Consider the following 19,551-nt stretch of genomic DNA (forward strand, 5'->3'; position numbering starts at 1 on the left):
GAGCTGGCAATCACAGCCAGTTTCTTCCCAAAATGGGCAGCTCCTCAGTTAAATGGGGGTTGGGGAGCCAGGTAGAGATGTCTCCTCCAACCTTTCTTCCCACACTTGCCAGTGTCACAGCAATTAACCTAAAGTCAGAGCGGGAGCTCCCCTTATGAGCCTTCAGGCGCTGGGACCCACTAGGTTATGAAACAACAACTTTGACTTGCATTCGTACGTGTACGTCCCTCCCTTGCACACAGGCGCCCACTCTCCGAGGCCCAGGTGGTAGGGAGGTGGCGTGCAGCAGCCCTGATCCTGGGTGTCTGCGTTCCCGCGGGGTCCCCAGGCCCTCGGGCCTCGCGCTGGCAGGTGCCAGAGAGGCTCCCAGCTCCTCAGCGCCACCGCGTGGGGTGGCCAGGGTCCCGCGTGCCCGGCGGGAGCGGCGCGGGGGAGGCGCGCGGGCCTGGGCGGCGCGGAGCAGAGCTGAGCCGAGCGGAGCAGCCGCGTCCGCCCCCGCCGGGCCGCGCGCTGCCGAGCCGGGATCCGCGAGTGCGCGCCCAGCGCAGGGCCAGCGCGGCCGGCCACCCGAGGGTCGCGCCCGTGTCCGCGTCCATCCCCCGGCCGCAGACCCCGTGCTCCCTGCACCCTACCGCCCCCTGCTGCGCGGTGCCGCCGGCCCTCGACGCTGCGGCCGGGGGTCAGCGCGCACTCTGACGGAGCAGCCCCCGCGTGTCCCCGAGGACTGAGCCCTTCCCGGCGCGTTTGCCAAGCACGGCCACGCTCCAGTGCCAGGTACCTGGGGCGGTCTGAAATGCGTGGTCACGCAGCGCGCGTGGAGCGCAGACCCCGCAGGGGTTGAGGGAGTCGGGGCCGGGGGTCTGGCGTGTCCCCGAAGTCTTGTCCCCACGTGGACCTGGGGAAGTGGTGGCAGGCAGAGCCCAGTCAGCCCGGGCTCTTAGGACCCGGGGCCCACGCCACCCGTGTGGGGGCCACATCCACGACACTGTGGCCAGTGGGGCGAGGGGAGCCAGACGCGCAAGTGCCCAAAGTTTTCCTCTGAGCACTTTGCTGGACTTAACTTTGAAATGCGAGGCAGAGCTGAGCAGTTTAACCAGTTTTAACACTAAGAAAACAGAGGAAGAGGGGGAGATGGGCTTGCTGCGTGCGTTTCAATTCTTAGTACTGGGCATAATTGTGTCTGTCTCCAAAGACCACGGTGAGGGAGACCAGTGGACATTGACTGACGTCCTTATGCTTCGGGTCATGGTTTATTTAACAGGTCTGGAGCTTAGGTTACAAGTCACCAGAAGGGATTCTGTGTTGAATCTTAGGGGAAAAAAAAAATCAAAATTTGAGTCAACAAATATTTGTTGGACAGTCATTTCCTAACCGGCAGGACTTCATTTTCAGTGTGAGTTTACATGTGTCGAGAGCCTAAGTAGTTGCCCAAATGAGCTCGCTTTTGGCTTTTGAAATGCAAGCGGGTGTGTGTGTGTGTGTGTGTGTGTGTGTACCCTGGTGTGACTGGACTTGCGGGTAGCAGGTGGACAGTTGGTATCGCGTCAGAACTGAACCAGAAAATCCAGATGGGAGACACACACCTGTGTGATCCATTGGAAGCCCACCTTGCACCTTCCACAACTATTTTAAAGTATGCCCGTCCTTTGGCGGAGGCTGGAACTTCCTTCCATTTACCTAAACACATAGCAACAACGGAAATCGAATCTCCCCAAGCTGGTGTTCCTTGGGAGCTCAGTCATGCAGACACACACCTGAGATGACTGAGGACTGGGGCCGCCTCAAGAGCTCTTTGAGATTATAAAATGGTGGAGAGAAAGCTCCCCCGTGGGGTGGCGTGAAGATGCCTTGCCTGCGTTAGCTGGGCTGGATTCCAGGCTCAGTCCTAGTATTGTGCAATTCCATCTCAGAGCAGTAGACAAGACTGAGAAATCAGGGAGGCTGATCCTGCCTTTACTTAAAATTGAGGTATTTTGTACATCATGGATTTTCAAATTTAATGCTTCAAAATGTTGCATGAAACATTCCTAGTAACATTACTGATTTTTTTTTTTTTTGTAACCTCGGAGACATTTGCCTTTGACTCACTGGTGTTCTAGATTTGCTCTACCTCCCCAGCAGTCTTGCCAATTTATAGAAGCAGTGGAGTATCCACGAAGTGGAGTATCCATCTTGCAGGAGCTGGCAAGTGCATGAGATTCGGCACATGGTATCTGCTAGCATAGTTGACCTAGGTAGGTGCGTCACCATTCATCGTGGTTCTTTGGACCTTGTCAAATCTTGCTGTGAAGTCTCAGTTTGTCTTCACAGAGAATGAGAGAGGCCGGGCGGTGGTGGCGCACGCCTTTAATCCCAGCACTTGGGAGGCAGAGGCAGGCGGATCTCTGTGAGTTCGAGACCAGCCTGGTCTACAAGAGCTAGTTCCCAGGACAGGCTCCAAAACCACAGAGAAACCCTGTCTCGAAAAACAAACAAACAAACAAACAAAAACAAACAAACAAACAGAGAATGAGAGAAATGATAATACTCTGCGTGCTTGCATCGTGTGCCGCGCGCACGTGTGCGGACTCTTCCAGAGTCCTGTACAGAAAGCCTAGCCTCTATGGTGATGGTTTTATGCGCCGGTGCCTTCTGCCTGGGGTTGGAGCGCTTCTTCCCTCCTTGGGCTGTGTGAGAACACCGTGAGGTGCCGTCTGTGAGTCAGGAAACAACCATCACCGTGGGTACCAGATCGGCTCGTACTTGGATCCTAGACTTCCAGAACTGTGAGCTACAAACTTCTGTTGTTTATAAGCCACAGTCTATAGCACTTTGTTACAGCAGCCGGAATGGCTGGCGTGTAACAAACAGCTCTCAGAGTTCTCAGTTACAACGAGAGACTGTGCGAAGGCGTGGGGGCCCTCCTGTAGACTAAGTTTTCTCTGGGACAGCCTGGTAGGCCTGCATTTGACTTGGCAAGCTGGAGACATGTGCTTTTGCCCTGGAAGTTAGCCCAGGCAGATAGTCTTATAAATATTGTTTGTGTTGTACAGAGAACCAGTGGAAGCCTATGAATCAGGATGGATACATTTCCTTCTGCCTGTTTATTGTGAAAGGGTGCAATTTTTTGTTTTTGTTTTTTTGTTATTTTTTTTTAATGTAAACTTAATTTTGCCACCAGACAGAGTATTTTGGCTTCCTTTCTGGTATACTTAGTTCTAGCTCAGGATTTCTGTTTTTCTTGGGCCTAATTCAAGTGATATTTCGATCACTGTATAACTTAAAGTAGCTTGCACCCCCAGTCTTTCTTTAGGCTCCTTCTTGTTGAGGTGGTGGCCAGACACCAGGAAGAAGCCACGGTGACATCTGGACATGGGGAGGGTTGCCTCTTTGGTGATGGTCTTCTTGCTGTTCTCAAGGGAGTCTCTCTTCCTCAACTTCCCACCCTCACCCCAGTGCTCCAATGGTCTCCTGGCTAGGGTTTCTGCTGCGTTTTATTTAACTGGGTCTCACTCTTGACCTTTGCATAGGCTCTCAGACTTCTCCCCCAAGGCTTCAAAGTCCCTCCCTATTAGAGAGCAGAGAACCTGTGGAGGTTTTCTGAAACCACACTAGGCTGCCTTTTCCCAACATCACACACAGCTGGACCAAAGCTCCCCATGCTTGCCACCTCACCTTCAACCTTCAATAGGTCCTGGGCGTGGGGGTCTTTCCTAGTCCGTTTCCTCCCAGGATCAGAAGAACCTTTCAATATCTGTGACCAAGAAGGCTTCCTAGGTTGTTTCCTCTGTTGCTGAACTCCAGGCTTAGAATAGAGCCTTAGACTGAAACAGCTAAGCTTTCTCACTGATCTGTGAAGGGAATGTAAACGTAAGTTTTCTTGTATGAGGGCATCATATTCCGGCACAGCAAGATGAATATAGGTAAAAAAATAACTTACTATCCATTTCAAATCCAAAAAGAAAATATTTTGCAGGGTGCTGGTGCACACACCTTTCATTCCAGCACTTGGGAGGCAGAGGCAGGAGGATCTCTGTGCGTTTGAGGCCAGCCTGGTCTACTGAGCGAGTTCCAGGACTCAAGGCAACACAAACAAAGCCTGTCTAGGAGAAGAAAAAAAAAAAAGGAAGAAAGAAAATATCTCGAATGTTCCCAATGCAAAGAAATGATAAAATGCTTGGGGTACGGGGTAAGCCGGTTGTCTTGGTTTAATCATCACACTTTGTGGCACACAGATGGAAATATCACAGTATTCCTTCCATAATTGAAAATGCAATCTTAATATTAATTACCCTCCTCCTCTGTCCCTGGAGAGAGGGTGTCTCAGTCATGTGGAGCGGGGTGGGGGGAAGATGGAGGAAAACAAGACAGGGAAGTGCCATTACTCCCTTCGGTAGGCCAGCCTGGGTTATGTGCACGGGACTTTTTAATTCCCATGGGTGAATGCAGATTCCTGTTTCTGGGGATGCTGCTTCATCTTATGAACGACCCACGGTATTCCTAGCATGTATGATGACTTGGCAGAATGACAGAAAATCTGGTTACAGCTGTCCCTTCTGAGGGCTTGGGAGTTACCTAGGGAGTAAGGCAGGCTCTTAGGGAGGCAGCTCTGTGTCTGAGCCCTGGTTTTTGCTCACCCTGGGTTCTGCTTTTGCTGAAGGTGAGCCTTGGAAGAGGTGAGCCTTCAAACAGACTTAGCCGCATGAATCTGAGAAGGAGCCAGAGACCCACTAAAGCTTGCGTCTGCCGACGGTGTGTCTGGCAGGTGTCTGGCAGGTGTGCTCATCTCTTCGCTTCTGGGAGACCTGGTGGGACCAGCAGTGCCACCAGCAGGCAGGACAGCAAGAGTACCCAGAGTAAAAAGCTCTTCTTGTTGTCTCCAAGCTGAATGCACACGGTGACATGTTCTTGTCAGATCCTGTTAATGATTCTCATCAAGTCCAGAAAAGGACTGTGAACTTTTAGGTCAGATAAAAGGTCCTGAGAACACACGTGTGATTCTGAAAACGTATCCCTAAACTCTCTGTATTGCTTTAAGAGCTCTCTATCCCCCATAGCCTGAGCTTGGTGGCTGCCGTGTCTCTCTGTAACCTTAGTAGTGAGCTGCCAGGAAATGAAGGCACAGGTGTGTCAGCATCAACCACCAACCTAGGAATTTCCGTCAGCATTCCTGACGAGATTCCTGAGGGGAGGCAGCCTCAAGTAGTTCTTGTGGTTTTCTGTAAAAAGAAACTAAGAAAGTCTTGGGAGAGGTGAGGCATGGAAAGTTATCTATCAGTTCCTCAGGTCTTTGCCTAGCTGTGGTGTGTGGGACTACCTTCTACCCTTACCTCTGAAGTCCACACCCAAATCTCTCATGGTTCTGCTTCCAAATTCTAGTGTCTGTGGGAGGCGCCAGGCACACTAGTTGTGTTGCGCACAGTCTTCAAGAGACACTTAGAAAGACGTAGCCTTAGTGTGGGACCTGGAAATGTCAGAGGGACTCTTCGCTTTCTCACAGCAGGGAGTTCATTCCAGTGAGGAGGGCGGGCTTTGGTTTCTGCACTACTGCTTAGGAGCCTGTGACCCCAGGTTCCCCATGGAATAGGAATGGTGGTGTACACCCCCCCCCCACACACGTTAGGTAGTAAATAATGAAGAGAATGGCTTATTAATAATTTGCAGGTGTTGGCCAAAGAGATGGCTCAGCGGGTAGAGCATCTAACCCCAAGCCTTTGACTTTAGCTCCGTCCCTTTTACTCATATGGTCGGTCATAGGAGAGGCTGTTCTTTGGTCTCTGCATGCACACTCACACACATACATGCATGCTCACAAAATTAACAGAATGTCTAAATAAAAGAATGTATGAAGGCATTTATTTGAGTTCCCAATTAGAATTATCCGTGAAACAACACAAAGCACTTAGCATTTGGGATCTGATATTATTTAAGAAGAATGGGCATATCGCCCATAGCGCCCATAGTACAAAGCGCTGTAGTGCAGAACCGACGCTAGAAGATGCCAGGTGGGCAATGGCCTTGATGCAATTTTAAACACGCAGTGATAAGCAGGGACAGAGATAGAGTAGGTGGATAGATCCCGTTAGGTAGGATGAAGGCCGCCAGCACCTGCACGCTATATTGCAGGTGTTCCCATTCCATCTCTCTGCAGTAGCTTACTTTCCCACTAGTATGTGGCTCCGAGCACCAGACTTGAAGTACTCGCAGTGAGGCCGTACATGTTGTAGGATGTACACATTCTAGTAAGGGAACATGGACCTGCTCTGCTCCGCGAGTCTGAACTGGGATGACCGGAACAGGTGTCACCCATGGTTAACTGGATTATGCCTGGATATTAGGTTCTCTCGAATATATAGTCGTATGCATATGAATATTGAGTGTCTCTTCTGTATTTAGAGTGTCATGATATCTGATGCCCAGCTGTCCTGGGTATATTTAGGACATTGTGAACATTAGACATCTTCCGGGCCTCCCGACTCTTGCTATCTGTGTTTAACACACACATGTCTTATTTATTTTTTTTTGTATTAAATATCTCCTACAGGATTCATGTAATGAATTTGCAGTCTTCATTTCCAGAGGACCCAGAATCCATGTAGTTTTGAATCCCTGTTTAACGTCCGCCAGGATCTCTGTGGGAGATTAGTTCCCTGCCTCCTTTGGTGTCTCTGCATCCCTGTACTTTCAGTATGCTCTTGGATTGCAGACGAGATCTCAGCAGGCATGCACAAGTGTTTTGAGGGGTGAGTTACCACTTTCTGAGGACTGGCTCATCTTATCTTCTTTTCTTCATTATCTTCACGAGAAAAGACGGGCATTTGGGTTGAGGTGTTGTGGTAGGTGTGTCTTATCTGGTACCGCATTCTAAAACAGAGAGACTTCAGGAGGCTCTGGGTGGAGGAGGACCTGTCCGGGCCAGCAGGGAAGGCCAGGAAGGAACACACTGCATTGAGCAGGCCTGTCAGACAGACTGGGTTGTGCCCAGACTTGTGCTTTGGTTCACTATCATGGCTCAGCTGCTCTTCGGCTGCTCTCCTATATGGCACCAGGCCAGATGCCGTTGGCAGACTCAGTGGTCTCACCATCAGGCAAACCCAGGGACAGAAAAGGAACAAGTATCTCCATATCATCTGAGACACATCCTTCCAAGCACCTGTGCCATATGAAGACCCATGAATGCGTGCATGCACTGGGTTAGAATATGCAGTCACCCTTTGGTAGATAGCTGTGAGTTCTGCATCCATGATCAGTCAACTGCAAATTATTAACATTTGAAAAAAAATTGTCTCAACTGAATATGCCTGAGCTCCCCTCCTGCAACCCCACCCCTTGTCTGTATTCTCTAAACAATGCCACTTATCAGCTATTTGCATAGCATTTGCATTGTGGTAGGCATTATAAATAATCAAGAGGTGATCTGAAGTATGTGGGAAGATACATGTAGTTTCTATGCAAATGCTATGCCATTTTTAAATAATATTTTTGTTTATGTGTGTATATGTGTCTGTGTGAGTGTATGCCACATGGGTGTGTGCCCTCGCAGGACAAAAGAGGGCACCGGATCTCCTGGAGCTGGAGTTGCAAGTGGTTTTGAGTCACCTGATGTGGAGCTGGGACCCAAACTCAGATCCGAAAAGCACTAACTGTTGGGCAATCTCTCCAGCCCTGACATTTTACTTAAGGGTGTATTGGTTGTTTCTGTCATCGCTATGACCAAATCATTGACAAGAGAGTAACCTGAGAGAGGAAGGACTTTGTCTTGCCACCGTCTGAAAGTAGAAATTCTTGTAGTAAGGAAGACATGATAGAGTTCAGGGTGTTCCTGGTGACAGGACTTTGCCACTTCTTACTCCTTACTTCTCAGTGAATTAGGAAGCAAGGGAGAGAGTTTGTGCTGGAAGTGAAGCCAAGTTGTAATCCTCACACTGAGACCTGCCCTCCGGCAAGCCTTCTCCAGCTAGGTCCCACGTCCTAAAGATCCCACACCTGCCCAAAGAGTACCATCAACTAGGGACCAAGTACTCAGACCAATGAACTTGTGGGAGAGACTTAACATTCAAAACATAACAAAGAGACTTAGTATCTGCAGATTTGGGTTGCCTTGGTCAGGGTCTGGGGACCCCAGTCTTCTGAAGATCCTGTGGCATGGGCACTGTTTATAAGCAGAGGTGATGTCCATATTGCTTTGTGGGCTACATTTTCAAAAGTATTGTGTATAGAGTTTCTTTTCCACATTACTAGATTATTAGGTATTTCTTCTTTGCATCCGTCCCCTGGCTGGGGTGGATCCATTCCATGGGTAGGTCTTAATTTCATCATCAAAGCCTCATCTTGGATAGATGTATTTAGTTAAGTCATTTCTAATCTTCCACCATTAGTAACAGAACAACCGTGACCAGCCTCGTCCATGTTTTGTTTCTTCATAATTAATTGTCTGATTACTTCTGAGTACTTAACCCTGATGTCTATTTCCTGTATATAGACAAGATTCCTCCTCTGATGCATCCTGCCTGAATTAAGTTTTTTTTCACACCAAGATTCTTTCCCATGAGATGAATTGGTACTGAGATTTCATGGGTCTTGGTTGACAGCATCTGTGTTATTTGGAACTCAGTCTTAATTAATCTAAGCAGAAGATGACTGAAGGCAGGAAATGCAGGGCTGACAGATTGGTCCTCGGCTAGACACCCAGGTGGAATCTCGACAACAGGGCAGATCTGGCCCTCTGGGAAGTTTTGGTGGCTTCGGGCTACGTGTCTTCAGCCTGTAAACACCCATTCCATGGATGGAGGGTCTCATCTGCTGTTCAGAGCCCGTGGAGACATGCTCGAGCATCTAGGACCTCTGCCAGCATTCATGGGAAGGCTGAAGGCTTCTGTGCAGGTGCCTCCTGACATGAGCCCCGAAGTCCCAGCTCTGTTGTCATAGAGAAATCAGATTGAAGCTTCCAGCCTGAGGATCAGAACAGGTGGGAAAACAAGGCGAAGACAGATGCTGACAACCCTTTCAGACTTAGGGTGCTTGCAAGCCAAGAACTGGGAAATCAGGGCAGCAGGAGACCTGCCTTCAAGGAGAGGGCACATGAGATGCGAGGTGAGTGTTCTCACACTTTCTCAGTGCGGGGTGAATATTGAGGAGCCCTGCATGGCCAGGCGTGGGTGGGAAGCAACACTTAATTTGCTGCTATGTAAATAGCTGATTTTTTTTCGTGAGTCATAATTGATCAGCAGTCAGCTTATTTTTCTCTTTCCCTGTTCACTGGGCTTTTGTATGGAACCACTGTGAATTCTGGTGTCCGTGGGGAGACGGGAGCCCCCTAAGTAGGGTGTTGTATTTTCTGTTGATAAGGGACAGCATGCTGAGTAAGAGTTTCCTAAAAGACCATGTGTTTAGCAGCTGGGAACACTGTCAGGGGCACAGGAAACATGGGAGACAGCGGACGGAGGCGGGCAGCCACGGATCTGATGGTGGGGTCCTTCTGACCCCAACAGCAAGCATCATTCCTGATGGGTAAATTATTTAAATGAGGTGGTGCTCCTCTAGGTGGTGGAAAGGGCACTGGAAGGGGGAGCCCCTACCTGCTCTGGGGATAAGCCCTGCATGGGCCCAGCAGGTCATGCTGTTCCTAGGTCTATCCAGGAAACCTGTGGTTTTTGACCAAAGGGGAACTAGTAGTGATTTGATATTCACCAAACAATTTGCCTTTCCTCTGTCCCCCTCCCTCCTTTTCTCTCTTCCTCCTTGCCCCCCTTCCTTCTTTTCTCATTCTTTTAGCCTCCCACATCCAGGCTCTCACCCCAGGTGTCTCTGTCACGTTCCCCTTACAGATTGAAAGTAGGGTTTGATTTCTACACAAATCCATTTTCCTTTCCTGTGGGGTCTGTACTGGTCGTGTTGTATGAAGTAAACTCTGATAGTTATTTCAATACCAGAAGCTGATTTCTCTCGATTCTCCTCAGGTGGAATGCATCTCTTAGGGGTACTAGGAGGGGGAGTAGGAGGGGTGTGAATGCTGGATATTCAGTAGGCCTGCTACAAACCCTCACTGACCCGTGCTTTCGAATAATTAATTATGGCAACATGGATTATCATTATTTTGAGTAATTTCACCTTGACTCTCTCATTTGATCCGTCCAGTCACTTATGTGAGTTTAGAAGGAGGAAAACTGAGGCTCAGGGAAGCAGGGGATCTGGGCCAGAGTTGCTCAGGGGGCCAACCAGAGCCAGAGAATGGCACACTGCTTGCATCCCCAGTGTGACAAAGCTGCCCTCTCGTATGCCACATGCCCTGTGGATGTTCATCTTATCACCCTGAGACAATTTAGCTGGCAAACAAGGACTTCAGGGTGGCTTGTTCCTTTGCTGTGTCTGCCACTGTTTTACAGAGAAGCAAACTGAAGGACAGTGTAGCCACAGGACTTGTCCACGTTATCATGATGTAGAAGACCAGGGACCATCTTTCTTTTTTAATTTATTTGTATTTTAAAGGGTGTGTGTGTGTGTGTGTGTGTGTGTGTGTGTGTGTAAGAGTGAATGCAGAGATCAGATCCCCCTGAAGCTGGGGTTACAGGAGGTTTTGAACCACCTGACATGGGTACAGAGAACTAAACTCAGGGTCTCTGGAAGATCAGCGAGGGCTCTTAACCACTGACTCATCTCTCCAGCCTGCATCTTCTTGTTTTGTGATAAACCCTGACCTTGGAAATGCCCAGCAGGGGAATGTCCTTGTGAAGTCTTCAGTGTTTCGTTCAGTGTCAAGAATGACTTGCTAGATGTGGTCATGGCTAGAGCTGGATTTGGGTTCTGGGAGGGTTTCCTTCATCTCCGGTCCACATCAGAGCTTTTTCCTGTGGTTCGTCCTTTATTGAAGCCCCAGACTGTAGTGATGGCAAAGACTCCCTCCTACCTCTCCCTTCCCCCTCTCTCAGCAACTGACAGGAGGGCAGGGCTGGGAAGCTCATAGGACGCGGGGCACTGACTGGACGCTCTAGCCAGGCCCTTGCTGTTTGGTGAAGCCTGACCCCAACGTCTTCCTCACACTGTGATGCTGTGAGGAGATTAGAAACTGTGGCTTGTGTGGAAGCTGCAGATGGGGATGACGGATGTCAGAGCAAGGGGAACGTTGCTGTGGCTAGGAATGGTGGACGGTCGTCACTTGGTGAGACTCGAGTAGATGGCAGGCTGTGCTGGGCCTGCCTTGGGTGTGGTGGGAGGTGGGGTTGTGAGGTGTCAGGCAGGGCTCTCTGCTGTGTTGGGAGGGATACTTGACAGCTTCCAGCCCATCTCAAAGTAGAGCTCCAAGTCCAAACCTTGGCTCTTTCAGTCTCTTTGCTTCTGTCCTCCTCCTGAGAATTGGGAAGGGACTGGTGTTGACGCATAGGGGTGTTGTAAGAGTTTGGTGGGGGCACCAGTGCCTGTGTAGTGCTTACCCCGTGCCAACCCAAGAGTGAGCACATCTACAAGCCGTTTCCTATGGGCGTAACAAAATAATCAAGGCCAGGCACTTCTTGAAGAAAAGAGGTTTGTTTAACTGGGACTTTAGTAGCATGACTCTGGCATCTTTGGGCCACATGTGAATGCCTCAGTAAATACCCTTCTGTATTCATGCCACCTGCATTCTATCGCCCTCTTCCCTCTCGATATTTCTATTTTCTCTTCATACAATCCTTTTTCTGTTTTTTTAATGAAGTGTATTTCCTACATGTATACACATACACAAAAATTAAATTCAAGGATCTATTTATTAGATACAACATGTAATTTTCATCTTTCTGAGTATGGGCTACTTTCCTTCATATGTTTCAAGTTCCATGTGTTTTCCTGTGAATGTCATGATTTCACATTTGATCTAGGCACATGGATGTTGATGGACGTATCTGGTAGTTCCATTTCATAAAATATTGAGAAGCATTTCTGACTCCATCACATGATGGCTGCTGGCATCATGGTGGGGAAAACTGTCAGCAGAGGGAGAAGTTATGTGGCAGGAGAGACTCAGGAGCAGGCTCACTTACTCTGTTTGACAATCAGCTGTCACTGGAACTAAATAACTAGGATCCCCCGAGAATTGCCTAAATCCCTTGGAGGTGCCACTCCAAGGACTTACTTGTCTTCTAGTGGGCTCCACTCTCTAGAAGGACCCTCTGCCTCCGTCACTGCACTGAGGAGCAAGGTTCCTGTACGTGATGCTTTGGGGGACACAGACGGCACTCCAACCAAAGCAGCATGAGATGACTACTGTTGAGTCCTTCTTCACCTGCTAAAGGGAAGGATGGAGGGAGAGCACAGCTGGCTGATCAACTGCTATGCTCCAAGCGTGGTTAGGTACTTACAGAGTAGTTAGATCTGATGACTGTCTCTCTAATTAGAAAGTCTCGAGATGGTAGGGGATGGTACCTGGAGTGATGATAAGTAGTTAGGGTCACTGGCTGCTCTTCCAGAGAGCTTGGGTTTAATTCCTACAATCCATATGGGGCTCCCAGCCACCTGGAACTCTAGTTCTAGGGGATCCAGTATCTCCTCTGGTCTTCCATGGATCTAGGCACATTTGTGGTACACAGACAGGCATGGAGGCAAAGCACCCATATACACATAAAATAAAAACAAGTAGAAATGGTGATCTTTGTTTTAAGGTGAAGAAACTCCAGGTAGGAAGCAAACATGGCTCCCCCGTCACCAGCCCAGGAGACCCAGGTGGGCCTGAGGGAGTGGGCTAGAGTTCAGATCTGGTGGCTGCAGCCCAGAGGCCATTGGATCCTGGGTTGGCACTGGGTGAGGGTGGTGGTGGCTGTGGACGGCTGTGGTTCTGACTTGTCTGGCTTCTAGGGCTATCCCCAGTGAACTGCTTACCCTGTGCTGGATGAACTGAAGGAGCAGGTACTTGCCAAACATCATCTGTTCCTGCTGCTCCTCAACTCCTAAATGAGCACTGTGATTCGGTATCACATGTCTCAACCTCTTCTGATGGCCATCCAGTCTCTAGTCCAGAGTTGCAATTTCAGCTACTGGTTGTCTACCGAATTCAAGTTCATACTGGATCCTTCCCCAGATTTTCTAGCCAGTTCTCTGTCACTTCAAGAAGTGCCTAAGCTAACCAGTTTATAAAGAGAGGTTTGTTTTCATTTATAGCGTTGAAGGTTCTAATGCATGGTCAGTTGGCCCACTGCTTTAAGATCTGTGGTAGGATGGTGATGGCAAGGAACCTGTGGGTGGACCAGCCTGGCCACACATGGCTAGAAAGCAAAGAGAACAGCAGTCCCCAAATCCCACCAAGTGTCACCTCTTGAATGTTTACTGCCTTCTCGGTACCACCACCTTTTCTCTGGGGATCAAGTCTTTAACATACAAAAAGCAATGATTTGAAAAGTGTCAAAGGATCAATATACAATATACCATAGTGTTGGTTTCTTTCTCTCTCTCTTTCATATTGGCATGTATATGTGGGGTGTGTGTGTGTGTGTGTGTGTGTGTGTGTGTGTTTGCAAGCCTATGGGTGCACTTGTGTATATATGTAAATCTGAAGTTGGCATTGAACGTCCTCCTCTATCACACTTCACTCTATTTACTGAGACAAACTCTCCTGCTGAACCCAAGCTAGCCAATCCCAACTATTCTAGCTTGCCCAGTCTCCTGAGTGCTGAAACTAGAGAAGGCCACAGTGTCTGCTCAGCTTCTACCAGGGTTCTGAACTTGTGTTTCCATGCTTGCATAACAAGCTGTTTATCCTCTCTAGTTCTGATGTTTAGTTTCTTAAAAACTGACAACTCTCCCTAAAGCCACAATTCCTAGCTCCTCTGTGTATGTGATAGTGAACAATTTGGAAAATCCTTACATGACAGTGACTATATTTTCACAGTCTGTCATTAGGAAGGACATCATTAACAAAAAACACTGAATCTTGAGGGTTTCATAGGTGACATTGTATTTTATTAATCCTCTCAACATCCACACATGTTTAAAAATCACTTGCATACATGTGTGATATAATATTTCTTTTCAAGATAGTACTTGTATATAAGAATTTCAAATACAGATAATTAAGGTTTGTGTTTGGAAAATTCATTTGTGTAGACTTCCAGAGAAGCAGGTAGCCCAGACTGCCTTCCGTAGTTTATTTTTCCTCTTGAGAACTTTGCCTGTAATTTCAAGAGTTTTTACTAGGAGGTGCTGTAGTCATGCACCTCTGCATTTGGGAGTTTCACCTCAACGAAGAGATGAAGTATAGCTTTCCACTCCCTAATATTCTTTAAAATATTTTCTATAAAAAAACCTGTGTGACTGAACAGAATAATGTCTCAAAGAAGTAGCCAAACATAAACTCCAATTAAGCAGCGGGGCTAAGAGAACAAGTAAATTCCAATGAGTAGTCACTGCTCTGTTCTATTTAATTCTGGATTTCATTTATTTTTAGCTTTCAGCCATTAAAAACAATCCCAAGCGTTAAGCAAATGTTCACTACCAAAGAGACAGAAGTGTCATGGCCATATGGAATATTAGCAATAGAAGTTGACAGGCTGTCTGCATTGCCCACTCAGGGACAGGAGTGTCTCCCAAATCCCCCCTTTCCCATTGAACTCTCCTAAGTTCTGGCTCTCTTATAGGTATGTCTCGCCCCCTCAGAAGCCAGGTTTCTTGGTGAACATGAGCCTATACCTAGCTCTGAGACATTGCTGGGTGTCAAGCCAGTTTGAATATGAACTACATTGCCACCGGAAAGTCAAGCACAATACTGACTTAGTTTGGATACGGGAGGTTGTGGAATCTTTCAGAGGCATAGCCAAGTGGGAGGTCATTTCATCACTGGAAGTAGGCGTGTCCTTGAAGGGGCTATCAGATCCTGGTTCCTTCCTCTGCCACGCCATTAAGCAAACAGACTCCTTTGTCATAACTCGCCCCTCAGAGCCCAGTGCCACCATGGTCCAGAGCACCAGGATCAGTCATCATTGTTTCGTGTGTGTTTAAGCCTTTGCTCCTTTTGAATTGACTTATATCAAGCATATGTTAGGGTAAAGAAAACGGATTCGTACAAATTCCTTTTTTTTTTTTTTTTTTTGGATTTTCGAGACAGGGTTTCTCCGTAGCTTTTTGGTTCCTGTCCCGGAACTAGCTCTTGTAGACCAGGCTGGCCTCGAACTCACAGAGATCCGCCTGCCTCTGCCTCCCGAGTGCTGGGATTAAAGGTGTGCGCCACCACCGCCCAGCCTCGTACAAACTCATTTAGAGCAAGTCTCGGCTGCTGCAACGTTAGTCCCCACCGGGTAAAGTTCTCTTCATTCTGCCCAGGGTTCCTTCAGCTCACGGCTGTTGAGGATCCTGGGAGCACTCTGAATCTGCCACTTATGCGTAGTGAGGCTCCAGGAGAGAGTAGTGAGGGCTCTGAGGGCTCTATGGGTCTAAGATGTGGGCATAGCCCATGCTCGAGTTGGGCATTCCACTTGGGATGTCCATAAGACCCCGTGGGGGATCATGGTCAGGAAGGGCTAGCTATGGGCAGGGAGACTCAGTGTCGAAGGGTTTTCATTTCTGATTGCTTCAGATCAGAGGGAAAAGGTGACCTTGGGGTTAAAGTAAACGTTTTAATAGACAATGTTGATATATTCATTTTTGTACTGCTTCAGTAGTAAAATCAGCTTTAGTCAATTGTTTTAATGGAGCAGGGGTCTTGAAGACAAAAATATATGAGCCTAAGAAAGCCGTGTCAGCATGGGTAGAAATGTGTCAGAGGGTCCTTGTGACCCAGAATCACAATGATGGGAGTGACCCAGTACAGCAGGGCTAAGCTGGTGACTTGGCTCATTGTGGTACAGAATGGAACACGAGGGACTGCAGGGATCCCCACCTCCACCACAGTCCATCCTGTCGGTGGAGATGCCTTGTTTCTGCAGGCTCAGGACCAACTTAGACATCTGTGAGAAGTGGATGCTCGGGAATCACAGGACCTGCACAGTTCTAGCTAGGCCCGGAAAGGGTGGATTTTCAAATGCCATGAACTGTTTGAGGTCTTCCCTGCCTGGACCCTTGGATATGTGACTTCCATCTCGGCTTTCTCACCTGTCCCTGTGATTGTCATCCACACCAGTCTGCAGAAGGAAATGGCATGCTCCCTGTTAGGAGGCCTGTGCCTCAGCACTGGCGAAGGTGGCTTTCCTGGCCCTTTACCTGTTAGGCCTGTGTTGGTAGCCCCATGGCTGCCCAGGCCTCACCCTGCAGGCTGACTCAGGAGGTCTGGGTGGGACTGTCTGGGTCTAATAAGCTTTACAGGCAAATTTATTGTGCCGTTGGGGTGAGAGACACAACCTTTACCCAGGGCAAGTCTGGGCCATGGTCAGGGAGACTTGATTTCCAAGTACAGGCTCCAACCTTCCCTTGAGTGGTAGGAACCTGAGACCTTGTCAGGAGATCCTAGGAATGTGACTGGCCTGGCTGAAAGATACTCCCGTTGGCTCACTGGGAGAGAAGCATAGGCCCTCCTTTGTTCTCAGCGCCCATCTTCCTTGTCTTCTCTGTTTTGACTCGTGGATCATGAAGTGAGTTGGGGGAGCTCCTCCTCTGTGACATGGGTGCGCATTGCTGCTGCCCAGATCCATTTCCTGTACACTGCTCCTGCAGCCATGATGGGGAGGGAGGTCGCACCCCCACAATGGCATTGCCATTTCTTATGCAAACCTGGTGGGATTGGTGGGCTCAGGTTGGGAAAGGGAAGCCTTTTCCAATGAGGAAGCCCAGGGCAGGCACGTTTGCAGTTGGGAGAAAAGTCTGACTATAGAGCAGAGTTATGTCTGGGGAATGAGGGTGGCTCACGGGCAGAAAGGCATCTTGAGTGGGCTTGGGGGGGGGGGGGGCGCTGTGTCCTTGTTACTCAGGAGCCTGAGGCAGAGGTTTATGAGTTTTGAACCAACCTGAAAAAAGCTCTAAGTAGGCAAAGTAAAAACAACGAGGCTGAAGCCAAACTAGGGAAGTGCTGGAGGTGACCCACTCTATCAAAGCTTTGGGACCAGCCGGGACTGACTTGGTGGGAGTTGCCTGGCACAGCCCTAGACCTGCACCAGGGAAATGCTTTTATTCATGATGGGATCAAAGCTGGAACTTCTAGGAAGGGAACTCAGAAAAATCTGTTGAACTGGTGTAAAGGACATAATGATTACGTGGAGATGTTTGGATGTTCCATCAATACCATCAATATTTCAGTTTCTCCCCAAATAACTTGTAGACTTAATATAATTTCCAGCCAGAATCTAGGGAGATGACCAGATATTGAAATATATATTTATAATAATTTGAACATTTTGGTATTGGGGTGAAAATAGTATTTTCATGGAAAATACTAGAAAGTCTGGAAATTGTAGTTTAATATATTTAGTTGTTATTTAACTGTAACTAAGAGTAAAATTTAATCCCAGGCACATCCCTAGTTTGGCCCCAGCCTAGTTTTGTTTTTGTTATTATTATTGTTGTTGTTGTTTAGCTTTACTTACTTACAGAGCTTTGTCCTCATGGATTAAAACCTAAGAGTAAAAATAAAAACATTAAAGTACTAAAAGTAAGTGTTGATAAGTAAGCAATTATGAGATGAGAATTATCTTTCTAATAGTAGTAGAGAGTGAAGCTTCAAGGCTACAGCTGTTGTGTTTGAAGAATGTGTGCATGTGTAGCCTTCAGGATGCATGAAGAAATGAAACAGGAAGGAAACCACCACTTAGATGGTAACCAGGAAGAATGCTTGCAACATGTAAGACAAATAAGATAATCAACATGCCCATTTCTTTGTTCATTTGAGATCAGATCTTACTGTGTAGCCCAGGCTGGCCTTGAACTCAAGACCCTCCTGACTCAGCCTCCCAAAAGTTTAACACCTGTGCCTCCTCTCCCTACTGAACCCCTGTGATTTTTGAAGGAACCTCCAACTAGGAATAGAGGAAAAGACTGGAACACAGTGGAAGACATGGTGGCTTGTGAAGACGCTGGTCTCAGTCTCACAGTTGCATGTAAAATCTGATACAAGATCTGCTGCCAAACAAGCACATTTCTGGTGTTTTTTTGTTCGTGTGGGTGATGGTATTCTTTGCAGGTGGAGGTGTGTGCCGGGGAGTCTCCTGGAACTGTGGGAGTGGAAGATAACGCGATTCCTGCCAAGCAGTTTGGCAGTCTGCCCCAAAAACCTTTAAAAGATTTCCTCCCTTTATCCTGCTGATTCCATTTCTAGGGATTTATCCTGGGGAGACAATTAAGTGTGCAGGTAGAGATCCCTCTGCAAGGATGTTCATCCCAGTGTTATTTCTAAAAGGGAACATTTGGAAACCACTAGTCACAGGCAGTGAGTCATTCCTGTCAACTGCCGTCAAGGCCGTTGGAACACTTCCGGTGAGTGCATAGTCGGCAAGGAAACTCCATGATCTAAGGTCAGAAGGGTGATGGGTCGGAGCTGCAGGAAGAAAGCAAACCCATGGGGAAGAAGTAGAAACCAAGCTGCACACACGATGTGTTAGAGAAGGGCTGCTCTTCGTCGTTTCTTTTAGCTTTTGTTGTTTTCTTTTGAAACAGGGTCTCATTATGTAACCCTGGCTACCTAGAACAGCCATTTTCAGCCAATGGGTCAATACTGCTTTGTGGGGGGTCAAACAACCCTTTCACCAAGGTTGCTTATCAGACATCCTGCACATTGTATATTTACATTATGATTACAACAATAGCAACATTACGGTTATGAAGTAGCAACAAAAATAATTTTAAGGTTGGGGGCCATAGCATTGCAGTGAGGGGTTAGAACCACTGTCCTATACAGATCAGATGTCCTGAACTCACAGGGATCCTCCTGCTTCTTCTTCCAGAGTGTGGGATTAAAAGTGTACACCACCACTGCTGGCTGAGCCTTCATGTTTTGCAGGTTGCCTTCAGTGAGCTGAGCAGGTATTGGGTGATAGACGCTGTTGTTCTAGTTAAGAAGGAGATGCTTTGGGTAGGTGCCTTAGTTACTTTTTTATTGCTGAGGTAAAACACCGTGATGAAGGCAACTTATGAAAGAAAGCATTTAATTTGGAGCTTGTGGTTTCAAAGGGTTAGAATCCATGATGGTGGAGCAAAGGCATGGTAACAGGAACAGCAGAGAGATCACTTCTTGATCCACAGCCAGGGTTGGCAGGGGCAGACAGAGAGACAGAGACTGGGGATGTGTGGGCTTTTGAAACCTCAAAACCCTTCCCCGATGACATGATTTCTCTAACAAGGCCATATCTCCTAATCTTTCCCAGACATTTTCACCAACTGGAGACCAGGTATTCAAATATATAAGCATATGGGGACCATTCTTATTCCAATCACTTTGATGGGCTGTACCAAAGCAGAAGGGTGGAAGCAAGCCTGTAGGACCTGTTGAGAGTAACAGACTTCATGATCTGCCTTAGATCCGTGGGACTCCTCTCCTTTCCCGGTTACAACCACTTCCAAAGAGCCTCTGTCCCTTCCCCTTGCTCCTCGTGTGCATGGTGAATTGGGGAATTCAAAATCAAACCAAACAAAAATGCAGACTATAAAACTCCTAAAATTAAAAATGTTCCAGGCTGGAGACTAGAGAGG

At 47.9% G+C, this 19,551-nt stretch overlaps 1 protein-coding gene across 1 annotated transcript in view; it reads left to right on the forward strand.

The window, feature by feature from the left end:
- Positions 1-240: 240 nt before the first annotated feature.
- Cracdl (CRACD like) overlaps positions 241-19,551 on the forward strand; it is a 123,602-nt gene continuing 104,291 nt past the window's right edge. The window contains exon 1 of the mRNA XM_041655716.1: positions 241-774. The gene's annotated coding sequence lies outside the window, so the exon portion shown is untranslated. The remainder of the gene's footprint in view (positions 775-19,551) is intronic.

This window comes from Microtus oregoni, unplaced genomic scaffold (assembly GCF_018167655.1).
Source record: "Microtus oregoni isolate MIOR12 unplaced genomic scaffold, Mior012 000007F_ref0000211, whole genome shotgun sequence".
Lineage (NCBI taxonomy): Eukaryota > Metazoa > Chordata > Mammalia > Rodentia > Cricetidae > Microtus > Microtus oregoni.